This window comes from Oncorhynchus masou, chromosome 29, assembly GCF_036934945.1.
Source record: "Oncorhynchus masou masou isolate Uvic2021 chromosome 29, UVic_Omas_1.1, whole genome shotgun sequence".
NCBI lineage: Eukaryota > Metazoa > Chordata > Actinopteri > Salmoniformes > Salmonidae > Oncorhynchus > Oncorhynchus masou.
In genome coordinates, this window is record NC_088240.1 from 60,294,647 (window position 1) to 60,307,819 (window position 13,173).

Genomic DNA, 13,173 nt, shown 5'->3' on the forward strand with positions numbered 1-13,173 from the left:
TTGTTCTTTTGGTGTCAGCGGATGAGGGACTGCGGTGCACTGGTATTTATACACACCACTATTGTGCAATCCCCCCCCCCCCTCCTCCTCCTCCTCCTCCTCCTCCTTTGGACAATGGGGCGCAATCCCGTCACATATTACCTAATCCCTTTTCCCGCTTTCAAAAATGGAATTTGTACGTCTAGGCCTTTAGGTCTACATAGTGACATTTTATAGTTTTTTTGTCATTCCTTTAGGGTGGATAACTGAAAATTGCCATAGTTTAATAGCACAGACTATTAATTAAACATTTAAGCAGGCCTACTTCTTAAAAAAAGAAAGTGATAATTTATTTTCTCAGTAGAAATCTGAAAGAATTGTGGAAATTACCCAACAGCAGGAGTCATGGACGAACAGTTACTGGAAGTGCATGGCTGGCTGCACAGCCCTTTGTCTGACCTGGGAAATCCCTCCAGATGAGGGAGTGAGCCATTACAGTATCCATTCCTCTGTCTAAAGGACGTAATTATAACCCTTCCAATGGAGTAATTAGCCCTCCTTTTGCCACGCTTTCATTTGACGTATAATGTGGTGTAATGTGAGGAACCTGCAGTCTAACAGAATAAAAATTCATTTGAAAGAAGAGGAGCAGTAAAACAGTAGAAAGGAAAAGAGAGGTGCAAATAGAGCATTCAGGGTGTTTCACGTTTTATTAGAAAAATTACAATATGACAATAATATGTGACACCCATTCTGTCGTGTTTATCAGACCTAATAAAAAATACAATATTTCAAAAGGTCAGGTAGACTATATAATAATAGCGATTCACACTTCAATTGTTTCATAAATGAATTTTTGAAGTTTAATTTAATTTGTATTTTTTATGTGTAGGCTATTACAATGGCACATTTAATATCCTGCTATGCTGCTACGCTGAGTGAACAAAACATTATGAACACCTTCCCAATTCATCTGGGAATGGACTCTAAACAAGATGTCGAAAGCGTTTCCACAGAGATCCTGGCCCATGTTGACTCCAATACTTCCCACAGTTGTGTCAAGTTGGCTGGATGTCGTTTGGGTGTTAAACCATTCTTGATACACACAGGAAACTGTTGAACATGAAAAACCGAGCATCATTGCAGTCCTTGAGACAAACCGGTGTGCCTGTCACCTATTACCATACCCCGTTCAAATTAACTTTTTTGTCTTGCTCATTCACCTTCTGAATGGCACACATTCACAATTCATATCTCAATTGTTTTAAAGTTTAATAATCCTGCTTTAATCTGTCTCCTCCCTTTCATCTACACTGATTGAAGTTTATTTAACAAGTGGTGACATCAAGAAGGGATCATAGCTTTGGAAATAGCAGGTGTTCTTAATGTTTTGTACACTCAGTGTATATCACATTTCATGCACACAAAATTGTACTGTAAATTGTAAGCCTCTGAATGGATCATTTGCATCTACAAAGAGTCTGTGATGAGTTGATAAGTGATTAATAGCCTAATAATAATTAATTGGATGTTCACTCAAGGACTGATGGATATTAAATCATTATAATATTACATTTTAATTCTTTCACAAAGTATTTTATTGGCTGTGCCCAACTTGTCTCTTTAAAGGGATACTTCAGGAGTTTTACAATGGTATCCAAAATGGTATCCACAAGTTAATCTGACTCTGGGGAAGTATATAAAGGACCTTATTGCCAAAATCCCAAAGTATTAAGGGAAATAACATGTTGTGGGGAACCTTGGGTCAGTCTGTCCTGTATATAGATAACTCTTTGCCATCGTTTGTTGACTTTGGGTGACCGGAACATCAGTGTCAACAAATATAACCACAAATGACTACTCATTGGAATCCAACCAGCTAGCTTAATTTGTTGAGTAGTAGTGAAAGCGGTGGAAAGGTAGGAGGTTTTTGCCAGTGTCACCAGTTGCCAGCACTATCTTTGTGAATCTTCTGGTCAAACAGAACTCAGCTTCAGTGGGGCGGACACAGAGACACAGTCAGCTAGACAGGCGCCAGTCCACCACCCGCTCCTCCTGGGCTGGGGCGTTGGCATTGTTTCCCCCCTCTGTCATCATAATTACCTTTGTCTCCCCCCTCCCCCGTCTCACCACCTCACATGCACTTTATTTGTTCTGGCACTTGACCCAAAATTTACCCAAATTAAGTTGAGAAAAATAATATTTACTACTGAAATTTCTTCAGACCCCCCACCTTCTCCAGACCAGCCAGAAAACCTGTCGTCTTGCGCGATTGCTGTGGCTAATTTGTTCGTGGAGAACTGGGACACTATTAGCTCATTATTGTGGGAAGAAAGTCAACAGTATGCTAGTGAACTCTAGTAGTGTTTAGTATTCAAAGACCCTACCTTGTACCTGACTATAGCAACTATGTTCAATTAGTTCTCCTTTTGCTGTGACATTATCTGCCTCACGGGGCAGTGTTGAGCCCTGACTATTTTAGTGAAATGCACGAGCAAGCCAGACACAGTTAGTACAGGGGTCAGGATTTTCCCAGTGCAGATACTGTACTACTGCCAATCTTCTTGGGAAATACCAGTCTCCTTTTAGCAGAGTAATATGGACCAAGTTAAATGTTCAATTTAGAAATGGACCATCTTGGTTCCCTTGTCTTGCAGGACCTACCAGAGAAAAACTGAAATATCCACATAAGCAATGCAGATAACTCGTCTTGTAGGTCCCCCTGAGCACATGACTTGTCCTTCTTGCCACTGATTGGCTGCTCAGTCTCTTGTTGTAAATAAGAAAAGATGTCTCCTGTAGTGCTTACTGTAGAGCCAGATGAAAGTCTGTGGAGAATAGTGGTACTGGGGGGAGTGTGAATCACTAAAGCTCTTCTGCCTTGCACTCTTGACAGGCTGAGTTCATGGACAATGACCGTTATTGAAATGCAATTTCTTAAGGTAGAGAACATCTCAGCACAAAAAGGAGGGACAGTCAGGCCAAGTTTTCTAACTCTTGAGTACAAAAGCGTATGGAGGGCTGTGGAATTTGTTGGAGTCAGCCATGCATGTTATTTACTAGCCTGCAACTCTGCATTGTAATTATAAAGACCTCCCGTTCAAATTCTCCTCGATGAACTGAGGACAGTTGTGCTGTGTAGTGCATACAAGAATAAAAATAGTAGAGGGAGCTAGTGAAAGAAAAGCGAATCTCAGGTATGATATGAAATGCACCCAGACCGTTTCAAACAAATAACCATATGAAGATTCATAGTTCTACTCATACACTATAGAATAACAAATATGTGACATAACTATTGTAATAACACTGCTATATTTTTTACAACATTACTACATGTATTACAATATTGCAATATGGAACCATTGTAGTTATATGCCTGGATGACATCCCACTGGGCACAAACGTCAGTTCAACGTCCAGTTTTGATTTACATTCATAACATGAAATCAACAAAAAAATGTCACCCTGTAATTGGATTGAGGTTAAAAGTTGAGTGGGAAAAAAAACTAAATTCCCTGACGTCGATGATGTTTTGCGAATACAATCAGTTTTCCACGGTGATTCAACATCCACACATTATAAAAAAAGGAAAAAGAAAGAAAGACATTTGTTTGGTAAAAACAGCAGGATATTATGTCAGCCTTGGCGACATACTGAATAACTACAAGAGTTAAATATCCCTATTTTGTCATATCTAATGAGACCATGTTGAATCTTAACATGGTACCTATGTTGACATTTTTAAGGCTTATTATATGAGTGCCCGATGTACCATAACTTAAGCCCTGTACGGCTGCTACTCTTTGAATAAGCCGGTTGTCTGCATCGGTCTGTTAGAGTACCATCCTAACAGTGGGGAAAGAAAGAGAAAGACTATGTCTCAATCTGAGGTACATGGGATCAGAGATCAACCACTTCAAACAGAACAGGGGGAACACAGGCGCCTGGCTGGCTGTGTGTGTTTGACTGGCGGCTGTCAGACTGGCCCGAGAGACATGCACAGAGAGAGGGAGGGAGGGAGGGGGGGCGTAGGGGAGGCGTGTGGACGTGGTGAGATCGTGTGGCAGAGAAGGGGGAAAAATGAGATGCATCAGTATTAATAAGGATCATGGTGATTTTGCAGCAGCATCTGTCCATCTCTGAGTGTTGACTGAAGGGCCTGTGCAAATTTAAATAAATACAGGGATTCATAGCTATGATGAATTTACTGATGATAAGGTATTGGGGTTACTTGTTAAAGTCATTGGATTGTTCATATGAAGATGTAAATAGAGAGAAAACAAGACAAATGTGAAACGTCTAACATTAAGTGACTTTTGCGCTAAATATGTCATTTATTTTATGTGCAGTACATCTGACTATGTAAATAATTGTATACTGACATGCTGTATGACTGATATGCTGTATGATAATTTATTCATAATTCACCAAATAATAATTAAGAATAGTCACCAAAAAAATTATACTTCGAAATTGTTCACGTTTTTTTCATCTTCTGGCACCAGTGGAAAAGGGAAAATGCAGCCGCCAGGAAAGATAAGGGAGAACCTGTTTGTTATCTGAGCTGAGGTCTTGATACTCTGTTTGTGGAGATGGAGGCCCTTTGGATGAAGATCCTGGTCATTCTGAGGTTAACTGTTACTGTGTTCTCTGAACCAGCTGGCGACAAAAGTCGCCTGTATATGAGCCAGGGATGGGGAACAGTTTCCTGTCCTCTGTGGCTTTTGTACGTGTCACGGAGGCACGCCTCTCTGCGAAGAGATACACTGTTATACGTTGTGCAACAACCCTTACACACCACCAGGACACTGCTGTGGAGAATGTAACCAAAGTCCTCAACAACGGCCAGTCAGAGGGGTTGGGTTAAATTTGGAAGACACATTTCAGTTGCGTTCAGAATGCATTCAGTTGTACAATTGACTAAGTATCCCCCTTTCATTCCCTGACCCAAGAGACTCTTGCTGGAACTGCATCTGCAATGAAGGCTCAGTGATTTGTGTGACACAGCTACTCATTCAAGGGTTTTTCTTTATTTTACTATTTTCTACATTGCAGAACAATAGTGAAGACATCAACACTATGAAATAACACATATGGAATCACGTAGTAACCAAAAAAGTGTTAAATTAATCAAAATTGAGTTTCTACAAAGTAGCCACCCTTTGCCTTGATGGCTTTGCACACTCTTGGCATTCTCTCAACCAGCTTTATGAGGAATGCTTTTCCAACAGTCTTGAAGGACCCCTTAAAGGTGTGTTTGGGTCATTGTCCTATTGAAAAACAAATGATAATCCCACTAAGAGCAAAGCAAATGGGATGGCATATCGCTGCAGAATGCAGTGGTAGCCATGCTAGTTAAGTGTGCCTTGAATTCTAAATGAATCACTGACAGTGTCACCAGTAAAGCACCCCCACACCATTACACCTCCTCCTCCCTGCTTCATGGTGGGAACCATACATACGGAGATCCTCCGTTCACCTACTCTGCGTCTCACAAAGACACAGCGGTTGCAGCCAAAAATATCAAATTTGGACTCATCAGACCAAAGGACAGATCTCCACCGGTTTAAAGTCCATTGCTGGTGTTTCTTGGCCCATCAAGTCTCTTCTTATTATTGGTGTCCTTTAGTAGTGGTTTCTTTGAGGCAATTCGACCATGAAGGCCTGATTCACACAGTCTCCTCTGAGCAGTTTACGTTGAGATGTGTCTGTTACTTGAACTCTGTGAAGCATTTATTTGGGCTGCAATTTCTGAGGCTGGTAACTCTAATGAACTTATCCTCTGCAGCAGCGGTAACTCTGGGTCTTCATTTCCTGTGGTGGTCCTCATGAGAGCCAGTTCCATCATAGTGCTTGATGGTTTTTGCGACTGCACTTGAAGAAACTTTCAAAGTTCTTGAAATGTTCCGTATAGACAAACCTTTATGCCTTAAAGTAATAATGGACTGTCATTTCTCTTTGTTTATTTGAGCGATTCTTGCAAAAAAATATGGATTTGGTCTTTTACCAAATAGGGCTATCTTCTGTATACCATCACTTCCTTGTCACAACACAACTGATTGTCTCATACGCATTAAGAAGGAAAGATATTCCACAAATTCACTTTTAACAACGCACACCTCTTAGTTGAAATGCATTCCAGGTGACTACCTCATGAAACTGGTTGAGAAAATGCCAAGAGTGCGCAAAGTCGTCATCAAGGCAAATGGTGGCTACATGTGCAATGGGAAGCGTCGGCTGGAGTGGAGTAAAAGCTTGCCGTAAAAGCACTCTTGGCATGATGAATTTACTGTGTTAAATGAGGCCTCACCTCCTGGTTACACTAGTGACCATATCCCCTGTGCTTCCCGCAAAGGCGAAGGTGTTGCTAACATTTACCATAGCAAATTTCAATTTACAAAAAAACTGACGTTTTTGTCTTTTGAGCTTCTAGTCATGAAATCTATGCAGCCTACTCAATCACTTTTTATAGCTACTGTTTACAGGCCTCCTGGGCCATATACAGCGTTCCTCACCGAGTTCCCTGAATTCCTATCGGACCTTGTAGTCATAGCAGATAATATTCACATTTTTTGGTGACTTTAATATTCACATGGAAAAGTCCACAGACCCACTCCAAAAGGCTTTCGGAGCCATCATCGACTCAGTGGGTTTTGTCCAACATGTCTCTGGACCTACTCACTGCCAGTCATACTCTGGACCTAGTTTGTCGCGTGGAATAAATGTTGTGGATCTTAATGTTTTTCCTCATAATCCTGGACTATCGGACCACCATTTTATTACATTTGCAATTGCAACATATAATCTGCTCAGACCCCAACCAAGGAGCATCAAAAGTCGTGCTATAAATTCTCAGACAACCCAAAGATTCCTTGATACCCTTCCAGACTCCCTCTGCCTACCCAAGGATGTCAGAGGACAAAAATCAGTTAACCACCTAACTGAGGAACTTAATTTAAACTTGCGCAATACCCTAGATACAGTTCAGTTGCACCCCTAAAAATGAAAAACATTTGTCATAAGAAACTAGCTCCCTGGTATACAGAAAATACCTGAGCTCTGAAGCAAGCTTCCAGAAAATTGGAATGGAAATGGCGCCACACTAAACTGGAAGTCTTCCGACTAGCTTGGAAAGACAGTACCGTGCAGAATCGAAGAGCCCTCACTGCTGTTCGATCATCCTAATAAATAAGAACAATCTGAAATTCCTTTTTGATACTGTCGCAAAGCTAACTAAAAAGCAGCATTCCCCAAGAGAGGATGGCTTTCACTTCAGCAGTAATAAATTCATGAACTTCTTTGAGGAAAAGATTATGATCATTAGAAAGCAAATTACAGACTCCTCTTTAAATCTGCGTATTCCTCCAAAGCTCAGTTGTCCTGAGTCTGCACAACTCTGCCAGGACCTAGGATCAAGGGAGACAGTCAAGTGTTTTAGTACTATATCTCTTTGCACAATGATGAAAATAATCATGGCCTCTAAACCCTCAAGCTGCATACTGGACCCTTTTCCAACTAAACTACTGAAAGAGCTGCTTCCTGTGCTTGGCCTGTGCTATGTTGAACATAATAAACGGCTCTCTATCCACCGGATGTGTACCAAACTCACTAAAAGTGGCAGTAATAAAGACTCTCTTGAAAAAGCCAAACATTGACCCAGAAAATATATAAAACTAATCGGCCTATATCGAATCTTCCATTCCTCTCAAAACTTTTAGAAAAAGCTGTTGCGCAGCAACTCACTGTCTTCCTGAAGACAAACAATGTATACGAAATGCTTCAGTCTGGTTTCAGACCCCATCAAAGCACTGAGACAGCACTTGTGAAGGTGGTAAATAACCTTTTAATGGTGTCAGACCGAGGCTCTGCATCTGACCTCGTGCTCCTAGACCAGAGGTGGGCAAACTTTTTGACTCGCGGGCCACAATGGGTTCTAAAATTTGACAGAGGGGCCGGGCCAGGAGCATTTGGAGGGAGTGTTTGGGCCGGATATACTAAAGCATTAAATGTAGTGTGTGCAAACCTCATAGCACAGTAAGAACACTACAACCCAATTTATTAACTGTCTTTCAAATGTGAAAAATAGCCCTTATCAGTTAATAAATTTGTCTCAAGGAATATGCAAGATATGGCATTTACATACTATTTCGGAGATACTGGGAGGAGGAAATGTAAATAGATTAAAATAACATACGCACTGTGATTTATCAAGATTGCGTCTGTTTTTAATAAGTTTCAATCGAAGGTGCAAAGTTAAAGAAATCAACATTTATTGAAAAATGGAATCACTTTCAACATTCAAAACATATTATTACACAACGAAATACTCAAGCTCAATAATATCTACTTGTGTTAAACTCCGCAAAATCATGGATGGATTGTCCTGACCGCGCGCTCTACAAACTCGCCACGGACGCCCTCGCCTTCACGCGCAAACAGTACACGTGTATCGTTGCCAAGCACACAGACATAGGCTGTATTAAATATCAGCTGAAAATTTAAATTAAGAGCGATGTGCGGCGTGTTAATTAATTTGAATGCCAGCAAATAACTTGCCTTGGTACTTGACTCTTGAATTGCAGTTTGTCGGTGAAAAAAGTTCTGTTGACTCTGTAAATTAGCTGCCAACCTCTGAGCAGTAGCCGCCCGTATTTGTGTTGACTGCTTGCTAGCATAGTTTGCATGCTTCGTGGCAAAGTGACGGCTGATATTGTACTCTTTGAAAACCGCAACAGCTTCTTGGCATATCAGACATACAGCCGTTGATCGGACTTCAGTGAAGAAGTATTTTGTTGTCCACTCCTTATTAAACACTCGGCATTCGCTGTCCACTTTCCTTCTCTTTGGTCCGCTCATTTTCACAGAAGGGCTTAATGGTGACGTGAAACGAAGTGAAAATTAAAGTAAAATAAAGAGAAATACGCGCCACTCCAACAACGGTCAATGTGTTTTGAGTGCGCCATCTATTGGGGAAACGTGGGCATTGCAGGGAAAGGGGAAAAAAGGAGGTTTTTACTATAATTTGGACAAGTTCGGCGGGCCGGATTAAAAAGCCTAACGGGCCGTATGTGGCCCGCGGGCCGTAGTTTGCCCATGTCTGTCCTAGACCTTAGTGCTGCTTTTGATACCATCGATCATCACATTCTTCTGGAGAGATTGGAAACCCAAATTGGTCAACACGGACAAGTTCTGGCCTGGTTTAGATCTTATCTGTTGGAAAGATATGTTTGTCTCTGTGAATGGTTTGTCCTCTGACAAATCAACTGTAAATGTTGGTGTTCCTCAAGGTTCCGTTTTAGGACCACTATTGTTTTCACTATATATTTTACCTCTTGGGGATGTCATTCGAAAACATAATGTTAACTTTCACTGCTATGCGGAAGACACACAGCTGTACATTTCAATGAAACACAGCAAAGCCCCAAAATTGCCCTTGCTAGAAGCCTGTGTTTCAGACATAAGTAAGTGTATGGCTGCAAACTTTCTACTTTTAAACTCGGACAAAACAGAGATTCTTGTTCTAGGTCCCAAGAAACAAAGAGGTCTTCTGTTGAATCTGACAATAAATCTTGGTTGTACAGTCGTCTCAAATTAAACTGTGAAGGACCTCAGCATTACTCTGGACCCTGATCTCTCTTTTGACGAACATATCAAGACTGTTTCAAGGACAGCTTTTTTCCATCTACGTAACATTGCAAAAATCTGAAACTTTCTGTCCAAAAGTGATGCAGAAAAATGAATCCATGCTTTTGTTACTTCTAGGTTAGACTAGTGCAATGCTCTACTTTCCGGCTACCCGGATAAAGCACTAAATAAACTTCAGTTAGTGCTAAATACGGCTGCTAGAATCCTGACTAGAACCACAGTTGTTTAATCATATTAATCCAGTGCTAGCCTCTATACACTGGCTTCCTGTTAAGGCAATGGCTGATTTCAAGGTTTTACTGCTAACCTACAAAGCATTACATGGGCTTGCTCCTACCTATCTTTCTGATTTGGTCCTGCCGTACACACCTACACAACGGTCACAAGACGCAGGCCTCCTAATTGTCCCTAGAATTTCTAAGCAGACAGCTGGAGGCAGGGCTTTCTCCTATCGAGCTCCATTTTTATGGAATGGTCTGCCTCCTCATGTGAGGGACGCAGACTCGGTCTTAACCTTTAACTCTTTACTGAAGACTCATCTGTTCAGTGGGTCCTATGATTGAGTGTAGTCTGGCCCAGGAGTGTGAAGGTGAACGGAAAGGCTCTGGAGCAACGAAGCACTCTTGCTGTCTCTGCCTGGCCGGTTCCCCTCTCTCTCCACTGGGATTCTCTGCCTCTAACCCTATCACAGGGGCTGAGTCACTGGCTTACTGGTGCTCTTCCATGCCGTCCCTAGGAGGGGTGCGTCACTGACTGGTCTATATGTCTAGGTTGGCGCCCCCCTTGGGTTGTGCCGTGGCGGAGATCTTTGTGGGATATACCCGGTCTTATCTCAGGATGGTAAGTTGGTGGTTGAAGATATCCCTCTAGTGGTGTGGGGGCTGTGCTTTGGCAAAGTGGGTGGGGTTATACCCTGCCTGATTGGCCCTGTCCGGGGGTATCATCGGATGGGGCCACAGTGTCTTCTGACCCCTCCTGTCTCAGCCTCCAGTATTTATTCTGCAGTAGTTTATGTGTCGGGGGGCTAGGGTCAGTCTGTTATATCTGGAGTATTTCTCCTGTCTTATCCGGTGTCCTGTGTGAATTGAAGTATTCTCTCTCTCTCTCTCTTTCTCCAGTTTCAACTGTTCTGCCTGTGGCTATGGAACCCTGACCTGTTCACCGGACGTGTTACCTTTCCCAGACCTGCTGTTTTCAACTTTCTAGAGACAGCAGGAGCGGTAGAGATACTCTCAATGATCGGCTATGGAAAGCCAACTGACACTTACTCCTGAGGTGCTGACTTGTTGCATTCTCGACAACTACTGTGATTATTAGACCATGCTGGTCCTTTTTGAACATCTTGGCCATATTCTGTTAAAATCTCCACCCGGCACAGCCAGAAGAGGCCTGGCCACCCCTCATAGCCTGGTTCCTCTCTAGGTTTCTTCCTAGGTTTTGGTCTTTCTAGGGAGTTGTTCCTAGCCACCGTGCTTCTACATCTGCATTGCTTGCTGTTTGGGGTTTTAGGCTGGGTTTCTGTACAGCACTTTGAGATATCAGCTGATGTACGAAGGGCTATATAAATAAATTTGATTTGATTTGAATTGGAATGCTGACTGCGAGCCAGGCCTAGTCGCCCAACATCAGTGCCCGACCTCACTAATGCTCCTGTGGCTGAATGGAAGCAAGTCCCCGCAGCAACGTTCCAACATTTACAGAAAAGCCTTCCCGGAAGAGTGGTGTCTCTAATAGCAGCAAAGGGGGGACCAACTCCATATTAATGCCCATGATTTTGGAATGAGGTGTTCACATACTAATGGCCATGTAGTTTACTTTTGTATTTTGTGTTTTCAAATGACAAAATACTACATTTTTGGGGGGTAATATAAGTCTTATGGCAGTGGATTAGTGCACAAGCTTGAAAGAAAGTTGATGCACATGGATGCACTTCCAGAGCGAGAATAACACAGCAAATTTGGTCCAAAAGGGGGCTAGTGAACTGGACTTTGAAAGCAGACACACTATATTATTATTGCCACACTATCACTACACTCACTTGGAGTCTTGTGTCTCGACATTCATTCAAACACCTTTGCACCTCAGATATCACGCTCATGGTCACAGCATCTCATTTGACACAAATGCAGAGAATTTGTAGCAATACAAAGCTAAGAGGACTAACAACTGTGTCAATTGTCTGGGCTATTGGTACTGTTCATAGCATGTTAACCAAGGGTCACAGTTTGTTTTATAACTAAACTGAACAAAAAATATAAACGCAACATGTTAAGTGTTGGTCCCATGTTTCATGAGCTGAAAAAAATAATAATCCATAAGCACAGAGCTTATTTCTCTCTAATTTTGTGCACTAATTTGTTTACATCCTCATGAGTGAGCATTTCTTCTTTGCTAATCTGATTAAAGAGCATGATCATTGCACAGGTGCACCTTGTGCTGGGGACAATAAAAGACACTCTAAAATGTGTAGTTTGGTCACACAACACAATGCCACGGATGTCAAGTTTTGAGCGTGCAATTGGCATGCTGACTGCAGGAATAACCACCAGAGCTGTTGCCAGAGAATCTGTTAATTTCTCTACCATAAGCCGCCTCTAACATCGTTTTAGAGGATTTGGCAGTACGTCCAACCAGTCTCACAGCTGCAGACCACGTGCAACCACGCCATCCCAGGACCTCCACATCTGGCTTCTTCGCCTGCGGGATCGCCTGAGACAAGCCACCCGTACAGCTGATGAAACTGAGAAGTATTAATGTCTGTAATAAAGCCCCTTTGTAGGGAAAAACGTATTCTGATTGGCTGGGCCTGGTTCCCAAGTGGCTGCGCCCATGCCCAGTCATATGAAATCCATAGATTAGAGCCTAGTGAAGTAATTTCAATTGACTGATTTCCTTATATGAACTGTAAGTCAGTAGAATCCTTGAAATTGTTGCATGTTGAGTTTATATTTTAGTACAGTATAATTAAGGAGGGTACTTGCAAATGTATTTACAATATTTTAAAAAATACATGTATTTTGTATTTTAATTAAATATATTTTGGCAACAGTATTTTTTTTGTATATTTTGGTCTTTTGGGAATTTTGTATTTTTATGAATTTTTGCCCATCTCTGCCCCCAAATCCTTTGTGAAATACCACCTGAAAGAGGGGCCCAGGCAGGAGTTGTCTCAATGCCTACGGGGTGTCCATCGACACAGAATGAAACACACACGTGTGGATGTGACACAACACACCTGCTGCAGAACATAGTTCAATAATAGGATCATCTTACTACCAGATTTTTGTATTTATTTCAGAAAAATTAAATGAGCAACCATCTGTTGCAGCTTATAATGAGGACGGCTCTTTCTACCTTTACCGTGATCATTATTCATGGCTGTGGCCCAGATCAGTTTGTGCTCGTCTACGCCATTGCTGTCAGTGTCAAATATGTTTGCTTTGGCCTGACAATTCCAAAAGGAGTTGGCAAGAACAGAAACAGACTGGCACACAGGCTACATTATTCACCCATGTGCCTTCAATGTCTTATTAACCATCATTAATT